The sequence below is a fragment of the Abramis brama genome (assembly GCF_963993115.1).
Source record: "Abramis brama genome assembly, chromosome: 6".
Lineage (NCBI taxonomy): Eukaryota > Metazoa > Chordata > Actinopteri > Cypriniformes > Leuciscidae > Abramis > Abramis brama.
The window spans coordinates 26,452,491-26,468,358 of record NC_139968.1 but is presented as its reverse complement, the minus strand read 5'-3'; the positions used below and the strand labels follow the sequence as shown (position 1 = coordinate 26,468,358).

The 15,868-nt window shown below is 40.6% G+C and overlaps 1 long non-coding RNA gene across 1 annotated transcript; it reads right to left on the bottom strand.

Moving 5' to 3' along the window:
- Positions 1 to 10,073: 10,073 nt before the first annotated feature.
- On the bottom strand, positions 10,074 to 11,440 carry LOC311085824. The gene is made up of 3 exons (XR_014606972.1): positions 11,363 to 11,440; positions 10,784 to 10,858; positions 10,074 to 10,652 (listed from the first exon to the last, which is right to left on the bottom strand). It is a non-coding gene; the product is annotated as an uncharacterized lncRNA (long non-coding RNA).
- Positions 11,441 to 15,868: the final 4,428 nt, after the last annotated feature.

The following is a 15,868-nucleotide window of genomic DNA, read 5'->3' as shown; positions in this document are numbered from 1 at the left end:
TTCATAATCTTAGAAAAACATTAAGAGAATGTTTATATAATGGGAGAATTGAACGTTCTAATAACGTTTTAATAACGTTCTTATAACTAATAAATAACATTAATACAACGTCTAAAAACTGGACGTTTTGAACATTCCTAGAACATTCAGAAATAACGTTTTTTATAACTTAATGGGAACGTTATGGAAACGTTCTTATAACCTAAGAATATAACGTTTGAAAAACGTTCTTATAACCAAGCAAGAACATTAATATAACGTTTATATAACAGGAGAATTGAACGTTCTAATAACGTTTTGAATAATGTTCTTATAACTAAGAAATAACGTTAATACAACATTTATATAACAGGAGAATTGAACGTTCTAATAACGTTTTGAATAACGTTCTTATAACTAAGAAATAACGTTAATACAACATCTAAAAAACTGGACGCTTTGAACGTTTCTAGAACATTCAGAAATAACGTTTTTATAACTTAATGGGAACGTTATGGAAACGTTCTTATAACCTAAGAATTGAATGTTCCAATAACGTTTGAACAACGTTCTTATAACCAAGCAAGAACGTTAATACAACATTTATATAACAGGAGAATTGAACGTTCTAATAACGTTTTGAATAACGTTCTTATAACTAAGAAATAACGTTAATACAACGTCTAAAAAACTGGACGCTTTGAACGTTTCTAGAACATTCAGAAATAACGTTTTTATAACTTAATGGGAACGTTACGGAAACGTTCTTATAACCTAAAATTGTTAGCTGGGGCCGTAGCTGGTCTAAGTCTACCATGTATGGTTACGCTTTTATGGCTTATACCCCAACTGTCAATGGAGAAATTGTATTGAATTTTTACTTCCGGCACCGGCTGTGGGCGGGACTGTGATGCTCTATAAAGCTCAATGGTGTTTTTAGCCTCCAATGGCTCCTTCCATAGCCTAGAAATCTAGTCGCACCCTAGCGGCAGCAAAATGTATTTTGCAGCCAGGGTAGTCTAGAAACTCTCCATAGACTTTCGAGCTGCAAAAACCTAAATTGGGTCAGGCCAATCACGTCGCGTATAGAGTAGGCGGGGCGGGCTTAACATATGACGACACTTGTAAAGCATGTTGTGACACTGCGTTACAATGAGCCCCTATTAGAACTATGCTATTCTATTCAATACTTTTATGAATTCTATTGAGAAACCATGAGAAAAAGGTGAGTAAATACTGAGAGTCAATGTTCAGAAATTATTAATTATTGTTATGTTTTAAACTATGCTGTAGGTTATAGCTGTGTTTTTTTCCGGTGTGTTCATTGTCAAACTCAAAAATTCCACACTGTAGGCTATTCCACACTTCCACACTGTATTAATTAAACAGAACCACATAATTGTACTAGACGTGTGAAATGAATGCGGGAGAAAATAAAAAGTATGTTTACACAAACTGAGGAAGTCAAAAAGCGTAAAGTTGTGCCCCTAAAGCAGGCGAGAGATAATCATACGAGTTCTGAATGACAAGAGGATGTGTAAAAATGACTTTTTGGCCTAAAAGACATTTGTATTAAGACTGAAACGACTTAAAATTCCTTACATAGTGCACACGTTTTGTGCATACGCGGATAACTTCAAAAATCCTAGGGGGCAGCAGTATCTGTGATCGCAGGTCCCACAGCAATGCTGCGAAATTAACCCCATGTTGCAGCTTGAACTCTTGGTTGCTGGTGATGTAGGCGCTACAGTCATTATCACCAAAACCTTAAAGAACAGGGGAAATGTAGCACATTCAATACAAATACAAACAACTGATACATTGTAAAAACTGAATTTTAAAGTAAAAGTGTAAGTGCTGAGTAAATTATTAATTTTACTTGACAGCCATCGGTAAACCGCTCAAAAACAAGTTTAAAGTGTTTCTTTAGATTTGTCTAACTTACCGAGTCCAACTGTGAATAAACCCGCAGACAGGAGCAGAAGAACCGCGCGGTGGAGGCCATAGCTCTTCTTCTGATGAAGCCTGCAAATCTTTTGTTTGCGAGTCTCAAGATAACTTAAAAGGAGCGAGCAAAAATGAGCATAACCAATGACCTTCACTCACATAAGCAGATTGATATCTAAAAAAAATTGTTCTTCTTCACAATGACGTTTAGATATTTAAATAGAATAAAACGCCAATAACAAAGTGAACTAGTTAGCTGATTACCTTAAAAGTCCATAGATAGGCATCAGTTCATTCTGCTGTTAACACTTATCTCATCGCATCTGCTTATCAGAAAAAAATATTCCGGTTTGGTCATGCCTATTTGTGACCCTGGACCACAAAACCAGTCATAAGTCGCTGACTTATAGGTATATAATATATTTGTGTATATTTGTGGCAATAGCCAACACATTGTAGCCTATGGGTCAAAATTATCGCCAAAAATCATAGGCTAGTAAAGTGCCATGAAGATATTATGTAAATTTCCTACCGTAAATAGCCTATATAAAAAAATTTTTTTGAGTGAATGCCGCACAATCGCCAACAGAAATGGACAACTTTAAAGGCGATTTTCTCAATGTTTTGATTTTTTCCCCCAGATTTTCCAAGTCGTATCTCAGCCAAATATTGTCCTATCCTAACAAACCATACATCAATGGAAAGCTTATTTATTTAGCTTTCATGTTTATGATGTATAAATCTAAATTTCAGAAAATTGACCCATGTGACTGGTTTCGTGGTCCAGGGTCACATTTGGAGCATTCTAAAAGAGCAGTCGAGTGCACCACGAGTGACTAATCCACTTTTCCATGGTGTTTGGACATAAATGTGTGTTGGCAGTGGGTTAACACAATCACTCTACAATGCTAAAATCCACCCACTTCTTTTATTTGAATCCCCATTAAACCAAAGCAGTCTCATTAGACATGCCATTTTGATTCTCTGAGCAGTCTGACATCATACTGCTCAGGTTTTTGTGTAATTTGCTGTGGATGATGATAATGCAAGGGAAAGAGAGATTTTATGGATAATACTTTAATGCACAGTTCTTGTAGGCTATACTGTTTTATTCAGCTTTAATGGGCGTCAGTTAGGTTTGAAATGTGCTGGGTACAATGACGCATTATTATTTTTTCTCTTTCGCGCAGGTCATGTTTTGAAAGATGTCCTGTAGCTTACTAATGTAAATAAAAAAAAATGTATACAAAAATGTAATGATGTCCGACTCGTTTAAAGAAGTTTTCAAAAAGCATTAGACATATGACCCACTATTCTGCTTCATAAGTATGTTGACAATATGACATGACGTGATGTAGGCTACCTAAACAATGATTACCAAATTTATCTCTCATATTGCTCCTCATAACCACTGAAAACGGTCAAAAAAATCGAACCCAAAGTCCAATTATTATGGACGTTATCTGACATTAAGCGTTTCTGCTTCACATTTTCAGCAGGGCAGCGGAGCGGCTGTGGGTTGTCTCCCCACGGTTCTCATTCAACAATCACCAATATACAAGGATAACAAGTTCCATTTGGCGTGTCACCCACCCCTCCCCCAACCTAGAACGTATCCCAATGTTACCGTTGTTGCAGTGTTATGAAAAGAGAAGCTTGTAGCCAGCGCAGCAGCAGAACGGCTAAATTGAACTCGAGGTTTTCAAAAAAAAAAGTGGTGGGTACAAAATGACTCGACGCCTATGCGTTTTCTGGAGTGAAAACGAACGCTTCATCTTCTGTGATGTACAATGAAAACTGATTAGTAAAGTTTTGGCCATCATTCGAACAGGGTCCGACCACTACAACAGGCTTGGTGACAACATAAGTTACCATAATTAAACTAAACTATACCTGCTCTATCTCCATGCAGCATATATTCTCTGACTCTGTAGCATCATTGTCTTACTCCGGTTCGAACTGAACACCACTAGTACAGTTTCTGTGTGAGATTGTCCTGTTTTGTCAGTAGTAGCCTACCAGAGCAGAGCTTTTTGAAGCACTCCTCTTAAAAGCGGGCGGGGAGCAGCAGCAGCTCATTTGCATTTAAAGGGACACACACAAAAACGTTTTTTGCTCACCCCCCAAAAGTGCCAATTTTAACATGATATAAAAAAGGATCTGTGGGGTTTTTTGAGCTACAACTTCACATACACCCTTTGGGGACATCAGAGACTTATTTTACATGTTGTAGAAGTAGCATGTCACTCTCGTCAAACATGCCGCTCACTAAAGACGCACATTAATATTTACCTTTTTTTGTTTTACTCTCGCTTTTTCTCTGAATTCAAATGTGATGTAACGTTTTGTCGTTCCTGAACCTATGGCTCTTTCTTTTGGCTTATGTTTTTTTAAACTTTTGTATTCTGTAAGCAAGTGTAAAAAAAAAATGCAGACACGCTCATCTCACTATATCCTCGAGCAAAGCTAAAGTGTGCCATTCAAAAAACGATCTGTTCGAAGGCAGATTTCATGCCCAAATTTGTCCTTACACGAGACTGTAACGCATAGATGTTATGGGAAGGAGGAGGCGGGATGACTTGACTTGACTTGAACCATTCGACGACGAACCAGCACAGAACTGCAAACACAGGGAGAATAAATAGGGAGAGCAAACAAAGCAGGTAACGAGGGAGGACAGGTGGGGAAAATGAACTAATAATCAGGTTACATGATAGGAGGGGCTAGACAAATCACAAGCCATGTGCTCACACAAAACGAGACATGAACACGCAGCTAATGAAAGCACTCATAAGCCACGTGTTCACACAAAACATGACAACATGAAAGCACACAGCTAGTGTAAAACAAAAGCTGCATGCTACACAGTACAGGACAAGACATGCAAGTACACGAAACAAGGCACACAGACAAGACAACATAGGAGTGTCAGGGCTCTGTCACAAAATCAAGAAATAGACCAGACAGAAGTGACAGAACCCTGACAACCCTGGACCTGCTGGAAAAAGCAAATAACATATTTTTGATTGTTCAATAATTAAAGATAGTATATTTTTTATCTCTTAATTTTTAAAATGTAAAGTTTCTTGTTTTGAGTTTTCAGCGTTATCCGCGCTGATTTCAAAGCCATTCTCCTGGCCAATAGGCCTATTTCACAAAATGGCGACCGAGACCGGAAGTAGGGTAGCGATACTTCCGGTCCCGCCACCGCCCGCTACGATCGCCATTCATTCTCAAAATGGACTGTGAACAGCTTGTTTTCTCTGTCATTAATATATCTGACAAAAGTAAGAATAGCAGATGTTGTCCGTTTTGTTGATAGTTTTCAGGGAGCTGTGACAAGATCGAAATTGGACAAAGGTTACAAATTATTCTTGACGCTTGCTTACATAACAAAAAGTGCATGGCACTTGATGGCTACTAAGCTCACACTTACTGTAGTTAAACAAAATAAATAAATAAATTGAAATGATGTCTGATTGTAGGCTATGTTTGAAATCTAGTGGCTTTTGTTAAAATTTCATGTTAATTTCATTAAGTGTTAGTTTGTCCACCGACTGCTACTGTTAGCGCTTTCACCGGAAAAGAGTTTACCCTACTTCCGGTCTCGGCGGCCATTTTTGTGAAATAGGCCTATTGTTGCCACAATCCGGTTCTCAAGAACTCACACACATACGTAGTTTGTTCTTGACATGCACAGACAGCTTTGCATGCGTTTCTGCACAAAACAGAAAAAGAAGAAATGTATGTTTTTTTGCTTCCACTTGACTAGCGCTACTTCTACTCACATTTTCATTGCTCATTTGTTGCATTTATTGATTTGACTGCACTCACACTATTGTATTAAAACAAAACTTAAAGGGGTGGTATAATGCCCTTTTCACAAGATGTAAAATAAGTCTTTAATGTCCCCAGAGTGATGTATGTGAAGTTTTAGCTCAAAGTACCCCACAGATTGATAAAATTGTCACTTTTTGAGGGTGAGCAAAAATGCATCGTTTTTGTGTCTGTCCCTTTAAATGCAAATGAGCTGCTGTGTGTGAGTGTGTCCTGGTAAACCCTACAACAGCGCTGTCATCATCTGTTTAGCTGGCCTCTCTGGCCCGCCTACATTCAGGCCGGTACATTCATAAATCCGTAAGATCTTACCTCCATGCTGTGGAAATACAAACGGAAGACAGAACACAATGAGTACAGCGCTGAAAAAGGGCGGGGCTACATGAGATCTATAGACTGAAGACGTAATATGCATGGCATCCCCGTTTTCACAAATTCACGTTTTTGTATTTTACATGGGCTGCGTTCGAAACCGCATACTCAATGAGTAGGTACTTAATTTCAATAAGTACTTACTTAACGAGCGCTAAAAGAGTAGGTACTTTATAGCCAGATCTCGTTGAGTATGAATGCGAACCGGACATCTGCCATGTTGACGTTCTCTTACGAGAGGTTCTCTCGTATTGCGTAAGTAGCTTTCGCTGCAGGAAAGTCTTCTTTCTCGAGATACTGAAGCCAAAAATTATCCTTAATTTTTAATAATCTTGTCAACGCAGTGCGGCAGCATGCAGACCTAGGGCAGGCTAGCTAGCGTGCCCATTGGCTGCCCTGCGGCAACTGCAGTAGCCTATCGCTGAGCCTTGGCGTGACGTCACGTCCAATGAGCGCGCTTGGCGCGCTTCATGCGTCACAGCCCGCGAAAAGGGGTGTGGCTTAGCGTATATAAGCGAGGCTCAGAGGCTGCTTCACTGATTTCTGTCTCTTCAGCGAAGCTCTCCGCATCGCTGAACTCTGAGGAAGCCGCCGTCGAATCAAGCGACCAGCACGCCGAGGATCTCAGCCTGAGGAAGCCGGCCGTCTTCGCCGCCTTCAGCATTCCCTGCCTGCTTCGCTATCCGGCGATTATATCCTTTTTACTGCTCTGCACAGCTGTAAAACACTCAGCTGAGTGTTTTTTTTAACACCAGACCGGTCTATGGCCGCTGGTCAGACCAGGAGAATCTCCTACACATAAACTGTCTAGAGATGCTCGCGGTCGAGAAAGCGCTCAAACACTTCCTCCCATTCCTCCTAGGTCACCATGTTCTAGTCCGCACGGACAATACATCGGTAGTGGCCTATGTGAATCGCCAGGGCGGTGTCAGATCAAAGATGCTCTGCACCCTGGCGGAACGCCTCCTCGTGTGGGCTCAGCACTCTCTGCACTCGCTGAGAGCCGCGCATGTGCCTGGCCACCTGAACGAGGGTCCCGACAGACTGTCCAGGGACAACGTTCCCCCTGGGGAGTGGTCTCTACACCCCCAAACAGTCCAGTTACTGTGGCGCTGTTTCGGCAAAGCGAAAGTCAACCTTTTTGCGTCAAAAGACAACGCTCACTGCCCAGAGTTCTTTACGAAGAACGAGGACGCGCTGGCCCAGTGGCCCGCTATATGCTTTTCCCTCGGTCTCTCTGTTGCCTCAGGTCATCAGGAGAGTCAGGGAAGCGCGCCACACAGTGCTCCTCATAGCCCCGTACTGGGAGAACCAAGCTTGGTTCCCGGAACTAATACAGCTGGCAGACACAGTCCCCTGGCCGATACCGGCGAGGAGAGACCTTCTCTCTCAAGCCCGCGGCTCGATCTGGCATCCCCATCCAGAGCGCTGGTCTCTACGAGGCGGCTCTACACATCTAAATGGTCTGTGTTCAGCAAATGGTGCACTGCTAAGGGGCTCAATCCACAGGCATGTGGGGTATCGCAAGTATTGTGTTTCCTTCAAGAACTGCTGGACGCGGGCAGGTCCCCCTCCACGCTCAAAGTTTATGTTGCGGCCATCTCAGCTTTCTCTGACTCAGAGCTGGGCCGCGCATTAGGAAGGAATGAGTTCGTCACCTGCTTCCTTAGAGGAGCCAGGAGGATGAACCCCCCGCGACCCCCCTCGGTTCCTATGTGGGATCTTTCACTGGTCTTGGAGGCCCTGAAAACGCATCCCTTTGAACCTTTGGAAACTGTGGATATGAAATACCTCACGCTCAAAAACGTTTTTCTGATAGCTCTGTCTTCAGTCAAACGTGTGGGAGACCTTCACACGTTATCTGTTAACGCCGCATGCCTCGAGTTCGGACTTAACGACTCTAAAGTTATTCTCAAACCGAGGCATAGTTACGTCCCCAAAATATTGGGCACCCCCTTCAGAGCGCAGGTCATTTCCCTCTCAGCCCTGCCAACTTCTGGCAGCGAGACCGATGGTAATCTCCTCTGTCCGGTCAGGGCGCTGAGAAACTACATCACACGCTCCGCCGCTTTCAGGCGCTCGGAGCAGCTTTTTGTTTTGTTTGGAGGGCGCACCAAGGGTCTCGCCTCCTTGAAACACAGCCTGTCCAGATGGATAGTGGACGCTATCGCAGCTGCTTATGCGTCTAAAGACCTGCAGTGCCCACTGGGCATTCGAGCTCACTCCACCAGAGGCATGGCCTCGTCGTGGGCGTGGTCCAGCGGGATTTCCATTCACGACATTTGTACAGCGGCAGGCTGGGCCTCCCCCTCTACATTTGTTAGATTTTACAATCTGGAAGTTCCCGCCTTGCAGGCGAAAGATTTATCAGTCTAAGTCTCGCGTAGATCGGCCCACTATCAGTGCGCGGGCTACGCTGGTTGATTTAGCTCTACTGGTTGAGCTGCACTTGCAGTGGATGCTGGGCGCGCACGGCGTTGACAAGGGAGTTCCCGCAGCGTAAGCTACTTGCGCAATACGAGAGAACCTCTCGTAAGAGAACGTATCGGTTACTTAACGTAACCTCTGTTCTCTCTAGAAGAGGGAACGAGTATTGCGTAACCCGCCATGCTCGCGCCACGAGCTCACTCGCTTCAGCGACAGAAACCAGTGAAGCAGCCTCTGAGCCTTGCTTATATACGCTAAGCCACACCCCTTTTCGCGGGCTGTGACGCATGAAGCGCTCATTGGACGTGACGTCACGCCAAGGCTCAGCGATAGGCTGCTGCAGTTGCCGCAGGGCAGCCAGTGGGCAAGCTAGCTAGCCTGCCCTAGGTCTGCATGCTGCCGCACTGCGTTGACAAGATTATTAAAAATTAAGGATAATTTTTGGCTTCAGTATCTCGAGAAAGAAGACTTTCCTGCAGCGTAAGCTACTTACGCAATACTCGTTCCCTCTTCTAGAGAGAACAGAGGTTACGTTAGGTAACCGATACGTTCTCATGTGACCTGCTACGACGCATTATCACACACGCAACAACTTAAAAGATTTGAACGACACGTTTAATTCATCTATCTGTAAATATCTTGATATTGATTAAACTTGCTAATTTTGTGGTCTTTTTGAAGAAACTGCTGCCCATTTATTTTGTGAATACATTTAGGGTTGATTTAAGTTCATATATTTAACCCTACTAATGTGACCCACCGTTTTATCCTTAACGATTTATTTTTATTACGAAATCCCAAAATTGTCATCTCTTGAATATGTTGTTAATTTTTTTAATTTTATATCTAAACATTTTCATTCACAAGCAAAAGTAGCTAACTGCTTTTTTTTAAATGTGTTATAATGAATTATTTAAGAAAATATATAGATATTCAACCCTTGTAGGTTCTTTTTTCCTGTGTAAAAAAATCTCATATTATGTATGCAAACCCATAATAAATATATATATACACACCTCATAACATCAGTAACTCAACAGCCCTACCTAGAATGGTTTTCCTCAGCGTTTGTAATGTCTGCACAATGGGCAGCTGCGTGAAGATTCGCCTTTGGTGAAAACTGTTGATTTTGTACTCGCAAAATTTAAGTATCATTAATATTAAAAATTAATATTACCTCAGAATGAATTGCATTGCTATCCCACCCCAAAACATACAATAATAACAACGATAAATGCTGACCAATACTTAATTATATTACTTTTTACTGAAAATGATATAATTCAATAAAACAAACAAAATGTAATGTGTCATATGACATAGCTATGCATGAATACACTCTAGATGTGTATATAATGAACATATCTACATTTTCTTTCAAACAATTAAATAAAACATTAATTAAATAATTATATTTTATTTACTGACAACAATGATAAATATTAATAAATTAGTAAAATAATGAATGAAAGTCACCATCACACAATAAACAAATGCTTATACAAGTCAACACATGAAAAAGCTTTATTCAAACTACAATCATGTATGTAGGCTACAGGCGCTGAACCCCACATCCTTCTGCCATCTCAACACAGCGGTTCCCATTCTGCAGCTTTATTCTGATGAATCAACTGACCGTCCGAGGTGAGCCGTTACTTCGTGCCGGAGGTTGTTGCGTGATGTGTTGTGCTTCACAATCTGAGGCAATAAAGGCAGGTGGAGTAATGGAGGGACTCTTAAGGGCAGGTGGAGTGATGGAGGGACTCGTAAGGGCAGGTGGAGTGATGGAGGGACTCATAAGGGCAGGTGGAGGTGGAGTGATGGAGGGTCTCGTAAGGGCAGGTGGAGTGATGGAGAGACTCATCCATGGCACCATCTCCAGGATTCAGCTCTGGGCTCCTCATCCTCAGTGCTCACACCAGCCTGCTGACATTTCAGATCCTACAAAAATGCACAAACATAACACAAAAGCAGTTATTTCAACCGCACAATGTCATTTGATTTCAGTATTATTTAGAAGAAAAAAAACGCTTTTTTTCACAAATGCCGCCATCATCTTTCCTTGTAGGTCCTGCTCCATCTCAAAAAATCTGCAACAAATGCACAGAAATCAAGAATCAGAAAGGTGCTGTAATAGCTCTGTTTGAAATTACAATAATTCAAATAAACTACAACTTAATATTTAAATAGTTGTTGTTATTCATTTCTGTAGTATACTCACTCAAAGCCTTTGATGGCAGCATTCAGCTTCATCAGCCACTCTCCACCGGATAAACACACATCTGTTCATCTGTCCCTGTAACATCCAGACAAGATTCACATAACCTCTGTGATTTATGAGCTCAAAACTACATTTACATGTTGAGGTTGTTTTAACTTTTTATCCAACATAAATGTTCCTCAATTTATCAACTACTAATGGACAAATAAAAAAAGATACCTTATGTTTAATTACTTTATAGATTTGTTCTACATAATAGCACACATTTATCACTCAGATGTCTATTTCATGTTGTGATATTTCAAGATTTTCCTGTCAGATGTAAATAGACATTTAAAATAAGCGTCTGTATGGTTACATGGCGTGTATGGTTTATGTAAATCCACTTTAGAGACGTAACTTACGTGTCCTTACTCGAGCTCCCCTGTTAGCTAACGTTATACATAATAAAACGTGTTTTTACAGCAAAATCACAACTATACTTTACTGTGTAACGTCTTTACACCTTCAACAATTCAACAGTTTACTCTACAGTAGTTCAACACATGCAATTTTTAACAAAAGGAACCGTTTACTCACATTTGAAAGCACCCGCGTCGCTGAACTCTGCGATGTTTGATAATGACGTATCCTCTCGCGTGTATGGAGGGCATTTTCTGCCAAATTTAAATAAATAAATTATTAAAATTAAAATTAAAACCAGATTAACGATTTCATTACAGAAAACAGTACGCAAAATATGTGACAAAATTGAGAATGAAATTAAATGATTTCATTTTCACAGCATTATCCCTGTCAAATTGAAAAATAAAATGCAATTGGTGATTTCACATTTCATTTTCACTACAGTCTTGAGGCAAGACTGCCAATATTAAAATGAAAAGCCAAACGTGAAAAAGAAAGTACAAATACAGTTTTTACAATGCTCTTTAGTAATGCTCACGCAATAATAGTGACACAATTCAAATACAAATGTAAATTTTCGTTTTCATTTTAATTCCTCTTTTATTTCACAGTTTTCATTTTCGTTTTCATTTTCAAAGACAACCTGCATGCAAATTCTATGTTAATGAGTGGGTGTGGCTTATTCTAGTAACGGCGCTAGAGGCACGCCTTCTGTAAAGCGAAGTCGTCGACGTCCCGTGTGCATGAGTTGAATGTGTGAAACGAAATTATTTAAATAATATAGTAATCGAGACGACGAAATATGGCGAAATCTGTTAGTGAGCTTTTGCGGGAAGCTGCCACAGCATTAGAACATGGAAACAACCAGCCTGACCATGTTAGTTATGATGTTAGACTCAGACTAGACCATAATCGACGATGAGGTTCATTCATGTATTAGGCTGTTTTGGAAATTCAACTATTTGGGTGTACAAAGGTCTTAGTAACACAATTTCTACAACAATTATAGCCAGACATTAATACCCACTAGCTTTAACCGAGAACCTCGGACAATGTTTCATATTCGCGTCGTGCCTAACAACGCCCTTCAGCCGTGACTTATTCTGATACAGCACTAGCCTGCAGGGCTGGACTGGGACAGAAAATCGGCCCTGGCATTTTGGCCCAGACATGGCCCACTACATGATCATAAACACCACCCATCTTTGCATGCCCTTGAATATGTTTTTGTTCAACTCCTATTCATAAAAACCACTAATGCCATGTAATGAGAGTTAACAGATGAAATAAGTACAAAATTGTAATTTATTAATACAATTGAACTATACTCCACAGTGATGCATCCAAAAAACAAGCTATAAGCTGCATTGGCATAGCAATACCAGTGTTTCTCACAGGATTTTTGGTAAAACTGTTGTGTATGGACCTCAGTCTTTCTAGGGGGGTTTGGGGGCATGCTCCCCTTAAGAAAATTGTGTGCATTTTAATGTTAAATTAATCAATCTGGTGCAGTTTGAGGGTTCAAAATTAAAAGCTCCAACCCATATTCAGTGTGCAAATATAACAAAGAAAAAATCAAACCGCTTTTAGTAACAGTGTCTGTCTATATTACTACATAATAATAGTTATATAATATTAATCTCATGACAGTAGCCTAATAGCCATATATTGTAAAACAAATGCACTGAAAAATAAAGAAAACTTTCATAGTTAGTTTTGTACTAATTTCTAAACTTGAAAGAGATAAGCACATGATCTTTTATTTTGACGGAAACTGCATCAAGCTTTTATTTTGGCGGAAAACATGGATAAAAACGCGTCTCATTAAACTTCTAGTAAACTTCTGTAATCGTCAACTATGCAGATGTGGAAATAATGCGTAACTGGGTAATGGGTTCCTACACTCATAGCCAAAGTGTTTTGAAAGTAGTCTGCTTACCGCGCGCGGACTCTACACTTTCTCATCTCTCCCCTGATCCTCCTCACTATCCTCCTCATCAGCCACTGGAGCTGATGAAGGTCCTGCTGCTGCAGAAAACATATATATTTTGACACATTTTACAGCGTCTGCTATTTCTATTACACGCTATTTCTCTGCACATTCCATGCGTTTCTTCTCCATCTCTTACTTAGACTATTTTGACAGATACACACTTGACACTGCACGCTAACTCAAAGGCCAAAGGGGGAGGTTTTTAAAGCTGTGATTGGGCCAGCCCAGTGTCAATCAAGAAAAGAACCAATGGGCCGCTGATCTACGCGTTTCATGGGCCGGTCTGTCAGTGGAAAAAAAACTAACGCTTACTTTTTTTTGACCAATGCATTACACCGGCACTAACCCAGCGCCGTCAATTAAACAAAACAAAACGAATGGGCCGCCGATGTACGAGTTTTATGGGCCGTTTAAAAAAAAAGAAAAAAAGTATGAGATGTATCGGCCCAAAAAGCACGTCGGCCCACCGGGCATTTGCCCGGTATGCCAGATTACCAGTCCAGCCCTGCTAGCCTGTAGGGTAGAGTGGGGGAAAACGCCCCCTTTGTACAAAAATATTTTCAGTCAAAATGCTAATTAATTATGAAGGCTGAGCAATATTAATATTTGGTGAATAACTCCTGCCATAGTCACTCTAAACCGGGATGGCAATTCTAGTCACATTTATGTTTTGTTTCACTGTATGTCACATTTTCCTTAAGGGGGGGGGGGGGGGGGGGGGGGGGGGGGGGGGGGCGTTTTCCCCCACTCTACCCTATCTGTCCGCTGTTTAACTGTTAGGCTACGTGTCTTTTGGTTATTTTAAGTTTGTGTACAAAAATAATCACAATGCTGATTTTCATTTCCAGTAACAACTTCTGGATGAGACCGAGAAAGCGAGTGTACCTGCATTTACAGTAGGCTAGATATTTCCTTCAGGTCAGTCCTATATTCATAATAAAAAATCCGTTTGAATACCCGGTGTGATATCTTGTACTTTTAACAGTTAATAGGGGTTGTCCGTGCCTATAGTGTCAGTTGCGTCTTTCTTCTCCGTGATCACAAGTTTGAGTCATTTCAAAAGTCTTCTCTACTTACTGACTGACTGACTCACTCATTAAGACAGTCTTTGTCTCCATCTAATGGAGAAATAATGTAACTTCTTCTGTTGCAAATGGTCAGGGACTATTTTTTTTTCTCCAGCGGAAGGAATTGGTTTTTAGTGATTCATTTTACTTCATGAAAGTTGCATATATACATATGTTTCGGGATTAATATTTATTGCGTGGTAACCGTTTTATAAAAGCAATAAGGTAGGCTACTCTAGGCTAGTGCTGTATCAGAATAAGTCACGGCTTGAAGGGCGTTGTTAGGCACGACGCGAATGAAACATTGGCCGAGGTTCTCGGTTAAAGCCAGTGGGTATTAATGTCTGGCTATAATTGTTGTAGAAATTGTGTTACTAAGACTTCTGTACACCCAAATAGTTGAATTTCCAAAACAGCCTAATACATGAATGAACCTCATCGTCGATTATGGTCTAGCTAGCCTGAGTCTAACATCATAACTAACATGGTCAGGCTGGTTGTTTCCATGTTCTAATGCTGTGGCAGCTTCCCGCAAAAGCTCACTAACAGATTTCGCCATATGTCGTCGTCTCGATTACAATATAATCACATTTAAATAATTTTGTTTCACACATTAAACTCATGCGGGACGTCGATGACTTAGCTTTACAGAAGGCGTGTCTCAGCGCCGTTACTAGAATAAGCCACACCCACTCATTAACATAGAATTTGCATGCAGGTTGTCTTTGAAAATGAAAACGAAAATGAATACTGTGAAATAAAAGAGGAATTAAAATGAAAACGAAAATTTACATTTGTATTTGAATTGTGTCACTATTATTGCGTGAGCGTTACTAAAGAGCATTGTAAAAACTGCATTTGTAGTTTCTTTTTCACGTTTGGCTTTTCATTTTAATATTGGCAGTCTTGCCTCGAGACTGTAGTGAAAATGAAATGTGAAATCACCAATTGCATTTTATTTTTCAATTTGACAGGGATAATGCTGTGAAAATGAAATCATTTAATTTCATTCTCAATTTTGTCACATATTTTGCGTACTGTTTTCTGTAATGAAATCGTTAATCTGGTTTTAATTTTCATTTTAATCATTTAATTTATTTATTTAAATTTGGCAGAAAATGCCCTCCATACGCGTGGCCTCCTGGGATAGAAGAGTATCCATCGGTTGAGCACTCGAAAATCTGGCCGAAAGCAGTAAGCCATCCGGGAACTTCTCGCCTACTCTTTTACGAATACTGATGTTTCGAACGTACTGCTTCCTTCACGTACTGTTTTCGCCTACTATATAGTAGGAAAGTAGGCATATTCGAACGCACTTAAGTCCGAATCTCGCGATAATTAGTACGTCACCCAGGTAATTCTCGCCTACTCTTTTGGATTCGTACATACTTTTTCGCTCGCCTACTCTTTTTCCCATACTAAATAGTAGGGAAGTATGCGGTTTCGAACGCAGCAACGGAGATGAAAACGCTATCATTTTCAAAAACTTGCACTAAATCCTAAATAAATTTTCAGGCCCCCAAAACGCCATTGGCGTGTAAATGAACGACCAGAACGCATAAAAGGTTTTCCGTTTTTAGTTGAAAACGGTGTCGTGTAAAAGGCCCCTTAAAGTCGGCA